The following is a 16,821-nucleotide window of genomic DNA, read 5'->3' as shown; positions in this document are numbered from 1 at the left end:
AGACTATTCCATCAGTAAAGAGATGGCAATGGAAAAGGAGGTGTGCTATGAAGAGTCTTCAGTAGAAGGAGATTTAATAATCCCTTAAATGTAAAGGACTTTTTAAATGTTTTTAACCTTTATTTTATCATAAGAGTGTTGTGCTTCTGTGCATATCTGTGAGAGTGTGTGTGTGTGTGTGTGTGTGTGTGTGTGTGTGTGTGTGTGTGTGTGTGTGTACCTGGTGCTCAGGAAGGCCAGAAGTGTATTGTATCACCTAGAATTGAAGCTCCAGAAGGTCTTTTAGCTGCACGTAAGAACAAGGAATCAAACCCTAGTCCCCTGGAAGAGCAACCAGAATTCTTAAACATTGAATCATCTTTCCAGATTCCGTTAAATATTATTTTTATTAGTAATATTATTGATTTACATTCCAAATGCTCAACCTCTTCTTCTGGACTCCCCTGCCAAGAATTCATAATAGCATTTCCCCTCTCCATTCAATCTGAGAGGGTGCTTCCCCACATCACCTCCAACATTCCCTGGTGCTGTAAAATTAAAAAAGGGCTTTCTTTTACCCCACACTAGATCCGGCATCGTAGTGCCCGCAAACATCTGTTAGATGTCTTCATCTCAGCCAGCCCAGCTCAGTCTCTCACCTGCTGTGCTCCATCCCATATCACACTGCCGATGGTTACTCTCTGAGCCTGGCAGCAATCTCTCTACCCGTCTAATTCCCAAGGCAGGTTGTCACCAAGCCAGACATACACATCCCAATTCCGTGGTGGCCTAGTGTCTCCAGCCACCACACACTCTGTTAAATTCAATAAAATCACTGCATGAAAGAACACACAACACAATAACCTCTCATCCAATTGAGAATATATAATTGCCCACCTAGACATACCAAGTCCTGTATACATCCATCCCTTAAGAATATTCATAACAACTTGCAAATGTGCAGAGAGAAATCTTAACATCCACCTCCCTGTTCTCTCAGCTGCTCTTTCCTCCCACTCCAGTCTCCTCCTCCTCTCTAAAACTTTTCTCCTGCCCATCTTTCTTCCTTGTCCATTGACAGGCTTCGTTCTATCCTATAACTGCCTTCACCTGTATAATGGCATCATCCTACATCCCCCTTCTCTAGGGCATCAAGTCCTTACAGTTTTAGGCACATCCTCTCCCACTGAGGCCAGTCAAGGCAGTCCTCTGCTACCTATGTGTCCAGAGGCCACAGACCAGCCCATCTCTGCTCTTTGGTTGGTGGGTTAGTCTCTGGGAGCTCCCGACAGTCCAGTTAGTTGTTACTGAGGTCTTTTTATGGGGATACCATCCCCTTTAGCTCCTTCAATCCTTCTGACTCTTCCACAGGGTTCCGGACCTCAGTACAATGATCAAGCTGTAAGCATCTGCATCTATATCGCTCAGCTGCTGATAGAGTTTCTCAGAGACAGCCATGCTAGGTGCCAAACGCTGGCATTAATAGTGATGCTATGTTGTGCTCATAGAAAGAAGCCATGAAATAATTTTTAAACAAACCCTTTCAAATTGTATCTAGTTTCCAAGAGTATGTAGTAATAAAATTAGTGCAGATACACCATCAGAGGAAGTCTGTACACACAGGAACACTGAGCAGCAGCAGCAGAAGCAGCAGCAGAAGCAGCACTATTTCAGAACTAGAGTGTTCAGAGCACTATCTCTTATTCTGAAGGCCATAGGAGGTCTATGCTAATCTCTTTAGAAATTGTACTCTGTGTAGACATATGGAAGGTTGGCTCCTGGGTCAGTTTTCAAGAATTGGTAATTATAATTCACCTATCCAAAAATGTACAAAGGTGTGTCCTATGTAGTGTGTGTTGAGTACTTGTTTTTAGGAATCCGGACTATCAGTTCTGTACATTGTAAGAAGAGCTCATATTCAGTAAGCCATACATACCCCAACTGGAATGAATAGGTTTTCTTGTGTGAAATTTTGGCACTTGTTTACATCATTGCTGGAGAAAAGGTGCTGTGCGTGCTGCCACACTGGAAAGAGACAACATGGAATAGGCAGCATATATAACTTGTCCAGGCAAAGCCTTTCCCAAGTATGTTCCAAATATGTATCCTTTCTACCTTATATAAGAGAGCTAAGTACTGAATCATGTAAACCTAGTTTTTAACTAAGATATTACTGTATAGGCAGAGATATCTTTAACTCTGTTTTTTGTGATCTTCCCCAGAAGCATCTTGGTCTTACAAATGTCTACACCACGTTTGGCTTCTGTGAGTCTAGGAAATGCTTGCATGTGTTGTGGTTTTAGAGGCACTTAACATACTTCTAAACTGGTTTACAAACACTGAGCTAAGTTTTAGTGAGTGTAAATGACACAGCAGAATTTGGCCCGGAAATGGGCAAAAGGAAGGTTAATCAACACAGGGAAGAACCAGACATAGGGAATCATGGCGTGATCCACAAACAACTTTCTTTCTGAATGGAGTCTCAGAAAGGTGATGTTGCAGTAAGGGAAGATAAGGCATCTCTGCATCCTTAAGTATGAAGCATTAATACTTCAAGAAGCAATCAAGATAAGAAGTACAAGTGAATGGTTCAATGGGTATTTGGGACAACGAAAGACATTTTGATCATTATTACATTCTGAGCTCATTTGTGCTCTTATTTGTGAACTACCAATAGACCAGAAAAGCCTTAGTCACTTAGCTATTTGTCATTTTCCAAAACAGAATCATATCAGAGTTTTCTTCAGCTTAATAGTTCCTTGAAATAGTTTGTGACAGTATTTTGCTCTAGTCATAAATTTTGATAAATACAAGAAGAGGTAATATACTCCTTATTCAGCAGTATCAGCATTTTGTTTTATATGTTTTCAGATATTTTTCTGTCAGGTTAAAAGCTACTTTCAAAGTTTCAGAATATAACACAAGTACAAGATGAAATTTATCATTTATGCATTATATGCAATGGGGAAAGGGTGCCAACCACCTATAATGTCAGTATAGATGAGTCTGTTAAGCATTTGCCTTTGAAAAACAAAGCTTTTCATCTTCGTTCTTTGCTTCAACACCGTGGGAGATGCTGTCAGGAGCAATAGGTTAGAACTAAATCCATATGTGGTGATTTTGTTATCTTATTTTGGTTTTGAAATTCTAGAATGTCCCAGTAGATCATTTCAAGGTAGGGCATTGCTAATACAATTTAACAGCGGCAATAGCTGTTTCTAAGTTTTATGACATAAATTACATCCTGACGTTTTTGAGACAGATATCTAAATATTTTCATGAGAAGAATATAAAGTATCAGTTTAATACAACTTTGTCACTCATAAATATTCATTTTCATGACACATCCCATTTCTCTAATGTGCTGTTTTGATATTTTAATACACATTTTTTTAAAAAAATCTAACCTTCCTTTCTTCTGAGTTTATTGAACCTAATGATTATAAATGACAGTAATCAATGAACTTTTTGTTTTTAAAGGAGATATATAAATATGTCTGTGAGATGTTGATAATATTTCCAGTAAATATACACTACAGTTGAATAAAATGGAAGATAATAACATATTCAGTGAAAATTTACTCAGTGATATTTTTATTCTGATACTATGTATATCTGCTTGTTATTTAATACATCTTATTGTCAATCCTACTAGTAACTAGCTGTGCCTCACAAGCAGAATAAATAGTAAGAACATCTTCACAATCATGGTATATCTGCCCCCCACCCTTAAATATTCTTTGGAAAACAATTTGCTTTGCTTTAAATCAATAAAAGTATAAGATATTTAATTGAATATGAATTCTTGGTTAGTAATTTCTACCAGGACCTTTTCATTTAGAGAAAATATTAATAAATATTTATTTTAAAGAAAATATCCACTGTATATAAAATAATGAAAAACTAAAAAAATTAAGGCTAGAGGTGTAGCTCAGTTTGTAAAGCATGTGCTTAGCAAGCATCGGGCCTTGGATTGGATCATCAGAACAATGTAAGAACACTTGCCTGGGTGTATATCTCTAACCCCAACATATGGGAGGGAAAGGTAGGGGATCCAAAGTTCAAGATCACCCTTAGTGTATATCAACTCTGAGGCAAACTTAGATGATATGAAACTGTCTCATAATGAGATGAATGGGGAACAAAAAGCGGAGATGAGGGGGGAGATCAAAGGGGAGAGACAAAGGCAGAGAAGGAAGGAGAGAAGGAATGACAGAAAGAAGGAAAAATAAATGTAGGAAGGAAGGAAACAAAGAAGAAAGGAATGAATGAAGGAAGATTCTACATAATTTTCAATATGTTTTATAATAATATCATTGGAATAGAAAATTTGGAAATGAGAACAGTGTTTTTTGAATAAGAGTTATAAATGTTACATGATGTTTATAAACCAGATGTAAATGATTTTTAGATATTTAAGCCAATTTGTTATAATTGTATGCTTTTATATTTTAATATACTAAGTTCATAATTGGACTAACTCTGCTCAAAGAACTAACAATATGAAAGTTGACCAAGAGAAGTAGTCTGGGCTTCCCTGGACTTCACCCTCACATTACAAGGATATCCCCTACAGTGAAAGATTTACTCCTATGAATGTATTCATTCACTTTTGCATGAATTATGATTATCTTTTAAAACCAATAACAAGAGTATATAATTCAAGCAATGATCCTTTCATTTGTTCATTTATGTACACTATAGACATTAGTATCTATGTATATTATATGCATATGTATAACACACACACACAAAACTTATGTATAGTACGGATAAATGACTCACAGGATACGGTTATGTGACTGATAGTGAACGGTTCTTTTTTTTTTTTTCATTAACTTGAGTATTTCTTTTTTTTTTTTAATTAACTTGAGTATTTCTTATATACATTTCAAGTGTTATTCCCTTTCCCGGTTTCCGGACAAACATCCCCCTCCCCCCTCCCCTTCCTTATGGGTGTTCCCCTCCCAACCCTCCCACCATTGCCGCCCTCCCCCCATAGTCTAGTTCACTGGGGGTTCAGTCTTAGCAGGACCCAGGGCTTCCCCTTCCACTGGTGCTCTTACTAGGATATTCATTGCTACCTATGGGGTCAGAGTCCAGGGTCAGTCCATGTATAGTCTTTAGGTAGTGGCTTAGTCCCTGGAAGCTCTGGTTGCTTGACATTGTTGTACTTTTGGGGTCTCGAGCACCTTCAAGCTCTTCCAGTTCTTTCTCTGATTCCTTCAACGGGGAACCTATTCTCAGTTCAGTGGTTTGCTGCTGGCATTCGCCTCTATATTTGCTATATTCTGGCTGTGTCTCTCAGGAGCGATCTACATCCGGCTCCTGTCGGTCTGCACTTCTTTGCTTCATCCATCTTGTCTAATTGGGTGGCTGTATATGTATGGGGCACATGTGGGGCAGGTTCTGAATGGGTGTTCCTTCAGTCTCTGTTTTAATCTTTGCCTCTCCCTTCCCTGCCAAGGGTATTCTTTTTCCTCATTTAAAGAAGGAGTGAAGCATTCACATTTTGATCATCCGTCTTGAGTTTCGTTTGTTCTAGGGATCTAGAGTAATTCAAGCATTTGGGCTAATAGCCACTTATCAATGAGTGCATACCATGTATGTCTTTCTGTGATTGGGTTAGCTCACTCAGGATGATATTTTCCAGCTGAACCCCATTTTTTAATAGGGTTATTTGTTTCCCTGCGGTCTAACTTCTTGAGTTCTTTGTATATTTTGGATATAAGGCCTCTATCTGTTGTAGGATTGGTAAAGATCTTTTCCCAATCTGTTGGTTGCCGATTTGTCCTAACCACAGTGTCCTTTGCCTTACAGAAGCTTTGCAGTTTTATGAGATCCCATTTGTCGATTCTTGATCTTAGAGCATAAGCCATTGGTGTTTTGTTCAGGAAATTTTTTCCAGTGCCCATGTGTTCCAGATGCTTCCCTAGTTTTTCTTCTATTAGTTTGATTGTGTCTGGTTTGATGTGAAGGTCCTTGATCCACTTGGACTTAAGCTTTGTACAGGGTGATGAGGATGGATCGATCTGCATTCTTCTACATGTTGACCTCCAGTTGAACCAGCACCATTTGCTGAAAATGCTATCTTTTTTTCCATTGGATGGTTTTGGCTCCTTTGTCAAAAATCAAGTGACCATAGGTGTGTGGGTTCATTTCTGGGTCTTCAATTCTGTTCCATTGGTCTATCTGTCTGTCTCTGTACCAATACCATGCAGTTTTTATCACTATTGCTCTGTAATACTGCTTGAGTTCAGGGATAGTGATTCCCCCTGAAGTCCTTTATTGTTGAGGATAGTTTTAGCTATCCTGGGTTTTTTGTTATTCCAGATGAATTTGCAAATTGTTCTGTCTAACTCTTTGAAGAATTGGATTGGTATTTTGATGGGGATTGCATTGAATCTGTAGATTGCTTTTGGTAAAATGGCCATTTTTACTATATTAATCCTGCCAATCCATGAGCATGGGAGATCTTTCCATCTTCTGAGGTCTTCTTCAATTTCTTTCCTCAGTGTCTTGAAGTTCTTATTGTACAGATCTTTTACTTGCTTGGTTAAAGTCACTCCGAGGTACTTTATATTATTTGGGTCTATTATGAAGAGTGTCGTTTCCCTAATTTCTTTCTCGGCTTGTTTCTCTTTTGTATAGAGGAAGGCAACTGATTTATTTGAGTTAATTTTATACCCAGCCACTTTGCTGAAGTTGTTTATCAGCTTTAGTAGTTCTCTGGTGGAACTTTTGGGATCACTTAAATATACTATCATGTCATCTGCAAATAGTGATATTTTGACCTCTTCTTTTCCGATCTGTATCCCTTTGATCTCCTTTTGTTGTCTGATTGCTCTGGCTAGAACTTCAAGAACTATATTGAATAAGTAGGGAGAGAGTGGGCAGCCTTGTCTAGGCCCTGATTTTAGTGGGATTGCTTCAAGTTTCTCTCCATTTAGTTTAATGTTAACAACTGGTTTGCTGTATATGGCTTTTACTATGTTTAGGTATGGGCCTTGAATTCCTATTCTTTCCAGGACTTTTATCATGAAGGGGTGTTGAATTTTGTCAAATGCTTTCTCAGCATCTAATGAAATGATCATGTGGTTCTGTTCTTTCAGTTTGTTTATATGATGGATCACGTTGATGGTTTTCCGTATATTAAACCATCCCTGCATGCCTAGGATGAAGCCTACTTGATTATGGTGGATGATTGTTTTGATGTGCTCTTGAATTCGGTTTGCCAGAATTTTATTGAGTATTTTTGCGTCGATATTCATAAGGGAAATTGGTCTGAAGTTCTCTTTCTTTGTTGGGTCTTTGTGTGGTTTAGGTATAAGAGTAATTGTGGCTTCGTAGAAGGAATTTGGTAGGGCTCCATCTGTTTCAATTTTGTGGAATAGTTTGGATAATATTGGTATGAGGTCTTCTATGAAGGTTTGATAGAATTCTGCACTAAACCCGTCTGGACCTGGGCTCTTTTTGGTTGGGAGACCTTTAATGACTGCTTCTATTTCCTTAGGAGTTATGGGGTGGTTTAACTGGTTTATCTGTTCCTGATTTAACTTCGATACCTGGTATCTGTCTAGGAAATTGTCCATTTCCTGAAGATTTTCAAGTTTTGTTGAATATAGGTTTTTATAGTAAGATCTGATGATTTTTTTAATTTCCTCTGAATCTGTAGTTATGTCCCCCTTTTCATTTCTGATTTTGTTAATTTGGACGCACTCTCTGTGTCCTCTCGTTAGTCTGGCTAAGGGTTTATCTATCTTGTTGATTTTCTCAAAGAACCAACTTTTGGTTCTGTTGATTCTTTCTATGGTCCTTTTTGTTTCTACTTGGTTGATTTCAGCTCTGAGTTTGATTATTTCCTGCCTTCTACTCCTCCTCGGTGTATTTGCTTCTTTTTGTTCTAGAGCTTTTAGGTGTGCTGTCAAGCTGGTGACATATGCTCTTTCCTGTTTCTTTCTGCAGGCACTCAGCACTATGAGTTTTCCTCTTAGCACAGCTTTCATTGTGTCCCATAAGTTTGGGTATGTTGTAACTTCATTTTCATTAAATTCTAAAAAGTTTTTAATTTCTTTCTTTATTTCTTCCTTGACCAGGTTATCATTGAGTAGAGCATTGTTCAATTTCCACATATATGTGGGCATTCTTCCCTTATTGTTATTGAGGACCAGTTTTAGGCCGTGGTGGTCCGAGAGCACGCATGGGATTATTTCTATCTTTCTGTACCTGTTGAGGCCCGTTTTTTGACCAATTATATGGTCAATTTTGGAGAAAGTACCATGAGGAGCTGAGAAGAAGGTATATCCTTTTGCTTTAGGATAGAATGTTCTATAAATATCTGTTAAGTACATTTGGCTCATGACTTCTCTTAATCTGTCGACATCACTGTTTAATTTCTGTTTCCATGATCTGTCCATTGATGAGAGTGGGGTGTTGTAATCTCCCACTATTATGGTGTGAGGTGCAATGTGTGTTTTGAGCTTTAGTAAGGTTTCTTTTACGTATGTAGGTGCCCTTGTATTTGGGGCATAGATATTTAGGATTGAGAGTTCATCTTGGTGGATTTTTCCTTTGATGAATATGAAGTGTCCTTCCTTATCTTTTTTGATGACTTTTAGTTGAAAATTGATTTTATTTGATATTAGAATGGCTACTCCAGCTTGCTTCTTCTGACCATTTGCTTGGAAAGTTGTTTTCCAGCCTTTCACTCTGAGGTAGTATCTGTCTTTGTCTCTGAGGTGTGTTTCCTGTAGGCAGCAGAATGCAGGGTCCTCGTTGCATATCCAGTTTGTTAATCTATTTCTTTTTATTGGGGAGTTGAGACCATTGATATTGAGAGATATTAAGGAATAGTGATTATTGCTTCCCGTTATATTCATATTTGGATGTGAGGTTATGTTTGTGTGCTTTCATTCTCTTTGTTTTGTTGCCAAGACGATTAGTTTCTTGCTTCTTCTAGGGTATAGCTTGCCTCCTTATGTTGGGCTTTACCATTTATTATCTTTTGTAGTGCTGTATTTGTAGAAAGATATTGTGTAAATTTGGTTTTGTCATGGAATATCTTGGTTTCTCCATCTATGTTAATTGAGAGTTTTGCAGGATACAGTAACCTGGGCTGGCATTTGTGTTCTCTTAGGGTCTGTATGACATCAGTCCAGGATCTTCTGGCCTTCATAGTTTCTGGCGAGAAGTCTGGTGTGATTCTGATAGGTCTGCCTTTATATGTTACTTGACCTTTTTCCCTTACTGCTTTTAATATTCTTTCTTTACTTTGTGCGTTTGGTGTTTTGACAATTATGTGACGGGAGGTGTTTCTTTTCTGGTCCAATCTATTTGGAGTTCTGTAGGCTTCTTGTATGCCTATGGGTATCTCTTTTTTTAGGTTAGGGAAGTTTTCTTCTATGACTTTGTTGAAGATATTTACTGGTCCTTTGAGCTGGGAGTCTTCACTCTCTTCTATACCTATTATCCTTAGGTTTGATCTTCTCATTGAGTCCTGGATTTCCTGTATGTTTGGACCAGTAGCTTTTTCCGCTTTACATTGTCTTTGACAGTTGAGTCAATGATTTCTATGGAATCTTCTGCTCCTGAGATTCTCTCTTCCATCTCTTGTATTCTGTTGGTGATGCTTGTATCTACGGCTCCTTGTCTCTTCCTTTGGTTTTCTATATCCAGGATTGTTTCCATGTGTTCTTTCTTTTTTTTTTTTTCTTTTTTTTTTTTTTATTAACTTGAGTATTTCTTATATACATTTCGAGTGTTATTCCCTTTCCCGGTTTCCGGGCAAACATCCCCCTCCCCCCTCCCCTTCCTTATGGGTGTTCCCCTCCCAACCCTCCCACCATTGCCGCCCTCCCCCCATAGACTAGTTCACTGGGGGTTCAGTCTTAGCAGGACCCAGGGCTTCCCCTTCCACTGGTGCTCTTACTAGGATATTCATTGCTACCTATGGGGTCAGAGTCCAAGGTCAGTCCATGTATAGTCTTTAGGTAGTGGCTTAGTCCCTGGAAGCTCTGGTTGCTTGGCATTGTTGTACTTTTGGGGTCTCGAGCCCCTTCAAGCTCTTCCAGTTCTTTCTCTGATTCCTTCAATAGGGGACCTATTCTCAGTTCAGTGGTTTGCTGCTGGCATTCGCCTCTGTATTTGCTGTATTCTGGCTGTGTCTCTCAGGAGCGATCTACATCCGGCTCCTGTCGGTCTGCACTTCTTTGCTTCATCCATCTAGTCCAATTGGGTGGCTGTATATGTATGGGCCAAATGTGGGACAGGCTCTGAATGGGTGTTCCTTCAGTCTCTGTTTTAATCTTTGCCTCTCCCTTCCCTGCCAAGGGTATTCTTTTTCCTCATTTAAAGAAGGAGTGAAGCATTCACATTTTGATCATCCGTCTTGAGTTTCGTTTGTTCTAGGGATCTAGGGTAATTCAAGCATTTGGGCTAATAGCCACTTATCAATGAGTGCATACCATGTATGTCTTTCTGTGATTGGGTTAGTTCACTCAGGATGATATTTTCCAGTTCCAACCATTTGCCTACGAATTTCATAAACTCGTTGTTTTTGATAGCTGAGTAGTAGTCCATTGTGTAGATGTACCACATTTTCTGTATCCATTCCTCTGTTGAAGGGCATCTGGGTTCTTTCCATTTTCTGGCTATTATAAATAAGGCTGCGATGAACATAGTGGAGCACGTGTCTCTTTTATATGTTGAGGCATCTTTTGGGTATATGCCCAAGAGAGGTATACCTGGATCCTCAGGCAGTTCAATGTCCAATTTTCTGAGGAACCTCCAGACTGATTTCCAGAATGGTTTTACCAGTCTGCAATCCCACCAACAATGGAGGAGTGTTCCTCTTTCTCCACAACCTCGCCAGCATCTGCTGTCACCTGAGTTTTTGATCTTAGCCAATCGCACTGGTGTGAGGTGAAATCTCAGGGTTGTTTTGATTTGCATTTCCCTTATGACTAAAGATGTTGAACATTTCTTTAGGTGTTTCTCAGCCATTCGGCATTCCTCAGCTGTGAATTCTTTGTTTAGCTCTGAACCCCATTTTTTAATAGGGTTATTTGTTTCCCTGCAGTCTAACTTCTTGAGTTCTTTGTATATTTTGGATATAAGGCCTCTATCTGTTGTAGGATTGGTAAAGATCTTTTCCCAATCTGTTGGTTGCCGTTTTGTCCTAACCACAGTGTCCTTTGCCTTACAGAAGCTTTGCAGTTTTATGAGATCCCATTTGTCAATTCTTGATCTTAGAGCATAAGCCATTGGTGTTTTGTTCAGGAAATTTTTTCCAGTGCCCATGTGTTCCAGATGCTTCCCTAGTTTTTCTTCTATTAGTTTGAGTGTGTCTGGTTTGATGTGGAGGTCCTTGATCCACTTCGACTTAAGCTTTGTACAGGGTGATAAGCATGGATCGATCTGCATTCTTCTACATGTTGCCCTCCAGTTGAACCAGCACCATTTGCTGAAAATGCTATTCTGTTGCTTGGGTTCCTGTGCTTGCCTCTTGCCATCAGATTATCTCTAGTGTTACTTTGTTCTGCTATTTCTGACAGTGGCTAGACTGTCCTATAAGCCTGTGTGTCAGGAGTGCTGTAAACCTGTTTTCCTCTCTTTCAGTCAGTTATGGGGACAGAGTGTTCTGCTTTCGGGCGTGTAGTTTTTCCTCTCTACAGGTCTTCAGCTGTTCCTGTGGGCCCTTGTCTTGAGTTCACCAGGCAGCTTTCTTGCAGCAGAAAAGTTGGTCTTACCTGTGGTCCCGAGGCTCAAGTTCGCTCGTGGGGTGCTGCCCACGGGCTCTCTGCACCGGCAGCAACCAGGAAGATATGCGCTGCCCCTTCCGGGAGCTTCAGTGCATCAGGGTTCCAGATGGCCTTTGGTGTTTTCCTCTGGCGTCCGAGATGTATGTACAGAGAGCAGTCTCTTCTGGTTTCCCAGGCTTGTCTGCCTCTCTGAAGGTTTAGCTCTCCCTCCCACAGGATTTGGGTGCAGAGAACTGTTTATCTGGTCTGTTTCCTTCAGGTTCCGGTGGTGTCTCAGGCAGGAGTCCTGCCGCTCCTGGGCCCTCCCCTACGGGAGCCCAGAGGCCTTATACAGTTTCCTCTTGGGCCAGGGATGTGGGCAGGGGTGGGCAGTGTTGGTGGTCTCTTCTGCTCTGCAGCCTCAGGAGTGCCCACCTGACCAGGCGGTGAGGTCTCTTTCCAACGGGGTCTGGGAGCAGAGAGCTGCTGCGGGTAGGGATTCGCGGGCATGGGACCTCCAGCAAACACAGGACGTGCCCGGTCCTAGATGAACTCTGCCTCTGTGTGTCCCGATCTCACCAGGCAGCTCTCTTGCAGCAGACAAGTTGGTCTTACCTGTGGTCCTGAGGCTCAAGTTTGCTCGCGGGGTGCTGCCCATGGGCTCTCTCGTGAACGGTTCTTAAGTGAAACCCAGGCCTGGCAGAAAGCCTGTGACTTCAGTTCATTTCCATCTGGGTATCACCCTGGAGGCTGGGTCTCCTCACAGTACTATGGCTGGCTTCCATTGGCCCCTATCCAAAGCAAGATCTAGACAAAAGCTATGTATCTTTGATGACTAAACTTGGACAACACAGAGCCACTTTTCCTGTTTTATTTCCATCCAGAGTCTAGGGAAGGAGATATAGGATCTAGCCCTTAATGGCAAAGTGACAATATTCTAGAAATTCCAGTGGGACTAGAAGTCTGATTGATATCTTTTGAAAAGTATAACCTACCATGAGTATATGATATGAAGAAACATTTGTGAGTAATATTTTATCCTGTTTATGAAATAATGAATGAGCACCTGTAAAGATTTGAATTATTAAAAATCAATGTAACATTTATAATGAGGTTCGTTTACAATATCATGTCAGCATTCACTTCTTGAATCCTTATTAATGAACTGTGATTAATTAAAGTATAAACTTCTATCTCACTGTTCTGCTTTATTTATTGAATATTGAATGGATGGGGTGAGGTGGAGTAAAACTCTACATGACAAATGTTTTATAATTAGTAAACCATTAACAACTTAGATAAGTGAGTCTGAAAGATGGGTATTATGACTAAAACCTTCGCAGTGAAAATCCAATGGGTTAAGTATGAGCCATTACCTATGAATAATTTTGAGAAGAGCTAACTCTCACATTTACAGATGGGACTAGAACATAGGTTACATAGATATTAGTGAAGATGAATACACCCAGAGGTATTGCCTGTGCCCTGGACCACCCGCTATCTGACTCTACCTGCCCTTGGGGATTGGAGGTGAAGTGGCACAGTATCAAGGACACAGATTCCCAGGGCAGGTGAGAAATCTGCAGCAAGCTCGTCTGAACACTGCTGAAAGTTTCTATAATACCCTTCACCCATGCCCCATTGGTCCCAAAAGAGCATCTCTTCTAAACACCAGTTCCCAATTGACAAGCATTGTCTGCATCAGCAATTCTTAGTTTTTCAGGAAGTCCTCAATCAGGTCTTCCTGCATCTGTGTCCTACCCCAACCCCAGCATTTATGCAGAGGCAGCCATGCCATTCCTCCATATTTCTACCCTTTTTGCTTTGCATTTTGACAGCCTAGTGGTAGTCTGGGTGTCCTTGCCTCAACATTGTTGACCCTACCTAGAAGGATTTTCAGTATACTGGACTGTGCCTGTCTTAGGTTGTTCTGACGTCTGACATCCAGGATCTATACCTCATTGGCTACCAGCCCTCAAAGATATCACTACAGAGGAGGCATACCATGTAAGGGAGAAATGAGGAATAGCCCAAATGGTGGTCTCATGAACCTCTGTCATCCAGGCTTTGATCACTTCCTTATGGAGGCTGCAATCTGGATATTCAAGAGCCATCAGCACCTAGAGGGACACGTTATTAATGGAGCATTGCCTGGAAATAAGCTGTGTGAGAGATTTAAGCAAAGTAATTATTAGAATGACAGTTCCTCCCATCATAGTGTAAGCAGCTATCCATAAGAAGTTGAATATCCTCTTAATGGTGTCCTACACTTTTACCCAACAATCCTGCATCTAGGGAGAATACAGATACCCTGGTTACATTAAGCTTAGCTATGTCCTCCCTTAACAGCTCAGAATAGTTAAATATTGTGTCTGACCAGGTACCTTTAAGATATCAAGCCAACTGTTGTGGGCTTCATTGGCATCTTGTACCTGGTAAGGGGTTAGGCAGATTGAGTGAAGCCTGGGGTCTCATGCCAAAAGTGACATGTCCCTAACAAGGGTCAACTCTTCTGCAAATAAGTCAATCTGTTGTTATAAAATATGGATGGCTCTATAAAGATGGTTATTTAATACCTCCTGTTCCTATAGCACCTCAGCTGACTTAGAGACTACGCCATTGACAGTCTCCGCCATAACAGCTGTCTTGGTGAAGGCATCAGCCGCTGTTGTTGCCTGCCCCATCAATGCCTGCAGTGATGGTTCTAATGATGGCAGCTATAATAACAAAATCTGTCTTTCCTCAGTGTAGGGGTTATAAGTGAGTTTGGGCCATCAGAGTGATGGCATGAAAGTGAGTGTTATTTACCACAGGCATCCAAATGGAAGCTGATTCCCTCATCAGGATAGCTGTTGTTGAATACCATATGCAGCAGGTGGTCAGGAGACATTTTTCTTTAAAGCACTTAAGACAGTCTCCGACAATGGAGCCCAGAAAGAAAAAGCGAGGTCAGACAGAGACTGGGGTGGCTTTCCTGCCTACCTTGCTACCAATGGTCACATTCATGTGGGTCTCCCTAGTCCACATTTTTGCTCATCTGTTTATGTGGAAATATGTCCCATTAAAGAGACAGTCTCCTTTTAGGAGAGTAAGGGGGTACATAAATCAAGACAATTAAAAGGGCTACATAAATCCCAATTGCTCATAATGGGGTTATATCAGCATCTGTGGGATCCCTGTTACCTTATGGGGTACTATTGGAAGCATCATGTGAGGCAAACCTCTACATGCCAAGTGTGAGCTTAGATGACAATATTGGGTAGTCCTGGATGAATTTTATACCTAGTGCATGCTGGCAGTGCTCCCAAGGTATAGGAAATACCACAAAAGTGGGCATTTGAGGGATCCCTGGACAAGGACTCAGGGGTGGATGTGATAGGTTTGTGGGATCCTTTCAGAATTTGTAATCAGTAATGGGAAAGTGAAGTCCCATGACTAACATGGGTTCATAGGTTAGATTACCATGAAAACCCCATGGTCATATTGTATAATTGGTTACAAGGACCAATGGAGGAGACATTGGTGATAAAATAGAGAACTTTTTCCATGGTCCAGGTGCCTTCTAATCATAGTGTAGTAGTGACTAAGTCCATGGAGGGCAAACCCAAACTCACATTGGAGGAGAAAAGAACAGGCTAAGTTGGGGAGTTAACTTGCCACAAGCAAAAAGGGGGGGGCAGGGGCACCAAAGCCCAGAGAGCTCATTGGCTCTCTGAGGCTGAAGAAAATTAATAAAAACAATATGCACATTATACCTCTTGGCCCTGGTCTTCTTCTGGCCCCTTCATTGCCCCCTGGTCCATAGCCAGGTGAACATCTGCCAGGCGTACCCATATTGCACAGTTGCACCTGGAGGGGAACACAAGCATAACCTTGCCCTTTCATCAGAAGCAGAGTATGTGGCTGCCATTGAGAGGTTATTGGGTACCTCCATCTAACCAGTAGGAGGGGAGTGTTCCTCTGCAAAAATGCCTAATGTTTGTAACCAGGGCTCAGGTCTTTCCTACTGAAGGAGAGAAATTTCATGTGGAACAGGAACTCCAACAGTGCTAGGTGTGGATCTCCTTTAGATTCTGGGAGGTGACCTGAGCAAGTGCTCCCTTCAAGGAAGTATTTCCTTGGCCTTGACGGTTTTAGGGTACCCCAAAGGAGTCACTGGTCATCCATGAAGATAGGAAGGCTCTGAGCTACTGAGATGAGTAAATAGGTCTCTGGTCAGTCTTGAGTACGCAAGGCACTCCCATTAACAGCATTGCTGGTTTAGTGGCCTTAATAGCATCATGAGTGGCCTTTTCACTTGTCATGGCCACACATATATGAAGGCCAAGCAAGTATCTACAACTACATGTACATACCTAAGATTATCAAAGGCTAAGTATAATGGGTGACATCCATTTTCCAGATTGTATTGGGGAATAGACCTCTAAGGTTAACTCCTGATTTGTCAGAGGTCCCAGTGGTTTAAGAGGTGTGCACATGTCGCACAGGACCTTGTAAGAAATATACAACGCATCATAGGCAATTCAGTCAAGAGCTTATGTAAATTATTAGAAGGAAGGTGAAATTGCTGGAGTAACATTCTGGCTTGTTCTAGAAATTCCATGTCTAAGGGGTTGGGGATTTAGCTCAGCGGTAGAGCTCTTGCCTAGCGAGCGCAAGGCCCTGGGTTCGGTCCCCAGCTCCGAAAAAAAAAAGGAAAAAATAAAAAGAAATTCCATGTCTATAACCATAATCAGGGCATCAGTTCTCTCATTTCCTTCTGCTAATATGTCAGGCAATTTAGAACATGATCTTATGTGTGTCTCAACAGCCCTCTGGATAGATCATGTACAGACATGTATAGGGCTGTTTTGCTCTTTAATATAGAAGGACAGGGTGTGGACAGCTTGTATTGCGTATTGGCTACCTCAGAAAATATGAACCTGCTTCTGTTGGCAACACTCAAAAAGTTTCAGGAGTCCAAATACTTCACATAGTTGTACTAAGCCAGGATTAGCAGGAATGTGAGTTGTGTCTTTTTTTCAGTGACTTAAAGTTCTTATCATATAGATCTTTCACTTGTTAGTATCACACCAAAATATTCTATATCGTTTGTGACAATTGT

The sequence above is a fragment of the Rattus norvegicus genome, chromosome 4, assembly GCF_036323735.1.
Source record: "Rattus norvegicus strain BN/NHsdMcwi chromosome 4, GRCr8, whole genome shotgun sequence".
Taxonomy (NCBI): Eukaryota; Metazoa; Chordata; class Mammalia; order Rodentia; family Muridae; genus Rattus; species Rattus norvegicus.
Note: the sequence above shows the minus strand (reverse complement) of the source record.